Source organism: Aplysia californica, unplaced genomic scaffold, assembly GCF_000002075.1.
Source record: "Aplysia californica isolate F4 #8 unplaced genomic scaffold, AplCal3.0 scaffold00433, whole genome shotgun sequence".
Classification (NCBI taxonomy): Eukaryota; Metazoa; Mollusca; class Gastropoda; order Aplysiida; family Aplysiidae; genus Aplysia; species Aplysia californica.
The window spans coordinates 501,254-503,508 of NW_004797703.1; positions in this window are offsets into that span (position 1 = coordinate 501,254).

Here is a 2,255-nt window from a genome sequence, read left to right on the forward strand (position 1 = left end):
GGGGGGGGGGGGCGCCTAAAGAACAGAAAACCACACTATATTATTTGACACAGTAATTCACGAAGGCATCATCGAAAGTGATGGGCAGAACAAAATGCACTTATGTCAATGGCAATCATATTGACTTGACAACGGCTATTAAGTTTCATGTTGAAAAACGGTCTTTTAGACAGAAACAACAGAGGGATATGTACACGGGTTGTAATTTACTGTATTTTTGTTTCAATGGTATTTACAACCTATCTGTAATAGAAGCCAATTATAAAATACACGGGTATTTCGATAGTTTTGTATACTTCGAGTCTAGATAATCTGACGAAATATAATGCAGCACAAAATAGGAACCTGCTACCTTAGATTTACAACATTCTATCTGCTCAGTACCTAGTTTTGAGAAACTTGACATAATATATTGGGTTTTTTTACAGCACGTCAAGCTTTTTCAAATGCAATTCTTCGAATATGTTGATAGGGACTCCGAATAACCGTATGATTTTGATAGAGCAGATAGAGTATACTTTGGTTTTTGACCTTATGGCTTTAGCAACTCAACACGGCCAAAAAATGGCCGACAGAAAGGGTAATCAAAGGGAGACAAAGAGCCTGAAAGAAATGAGGCGTCACTAGAAAAACATTTCCAAAGCAGCAAGACATTTACATGTAACAAAACTTCTTATTCGAGGCCGCATCATTGAGTTATAAAAGAAAACAAATCCTGAATTCATATTGTATGTTCACTCTCCAAAATAATCGAGAAAATATCTCATTGAATAATTGTTTTCCTACTCCAAACTTGGACAAAGCGTAATTATAACTTTAAAACGCAGGAGAGGTATATAACTATCTTAAGATTTTATAACAGTGAATTTAACTAAAGATCTGAGCACACAAGCAGAAGGCAAAGAAGCAGAGATGACAGTCTTACAAATTCTGTATTAGTAATTTGGCTGTTTTTGTCTAGCTTTTCGAATCCAGGAAGTTATAATATTATGACCAGATTACAGAGCTGTTAAAAAGTCGAGGGGCGAAAAACAAGCATTCTTTGCAGCCTCACATTTTTAGGTAGATTCTACCAATCCAATTGCCAGCTTACATAACCAGTGCTTGGGACTGTTTATAAGAGAGGATCAAAAGGGGTGAACAAGGTATTTATGTTGCAGTGAAACGGTTTTGAGTGTTGTGCATATGGCTCAGATTTAAATAATTTCGACTTTTAAGGTCTACGTCAATCAGTATTGATAGATACCTTGCTGGCTTTGGTGCAGTGGGGGAACTGAGCACTTATGGACTTGCCCGGTGTGCAATGACGTTGTTGCCCGGGACAGGTAATACAGGTAATACAGATAGGTCTACGTCTAAGTGTGTATTAGACGGCGACGATGATCCCAAATTATAGAAGGGGCGCTCCGGATTAGTGTAACGGTTAGCATCTTCACTGAACTCACAGACCGGCGCTGTTGCAAGAGGAGGCAAGTCCTGTCTGAAGATGTTATTTGTGCCTCAGCGTAGTGAAATTAAATTCTCGTCGAAATAACGAATCAACAAAGTCGGCATTTTCCCGACCGTTCAGCAATTTCTATCGATTTCATTTGAGCTCGGCACCTTTTCTGTCCTTTTAAAAAGCCCCTTCCTTTAGATTGTTAGTTAAAATAAACGTTGATCCAGGCTGATAACATAGATTTGTGATTTTCAAGATCACGCTTTGGAAGTCGCCGGATTCTGGCGGCCATTTTCACGATACATTTATTTCTGACACTAGGCCAACCCATCTCCGTCAAAAGCAATCTCAAAAAATAGATTTCTCCACTTCTATGACTTGAAAGTTTTAAAAACTTTATCAAAAACGAGACTAGTAAACAAACTTTAAGATGATACCAATAACTGCATATGCCCAAAAATTGACATTCGCATGGTTTCCACCGTTTCGTGACACTTCGTAGTCATCGGAATTTAACGGCTATTTTCACACTAATTTTCTCTGACATGAGGCCACTCCATCTCCTTCAATAGATTGAAACTGAAGATGTTGTTGAAAAAAGATTTGGGAATGTAATCACGGTAATAAAAGATGAGCTGGTTTCAATATTTGAAAGCCACCCAGATGACGCTTTCGACGAAATAAAAACAGGTTTTCGAATTGCCCTATCAGAAGCACCTCGCATTTACGATGGTGCTACTACTTTGAACAAATTTTAAGATGGATAGATAGATAGATAGATAGATAGATAGATAGATAGATAGATAGATAGATAGAT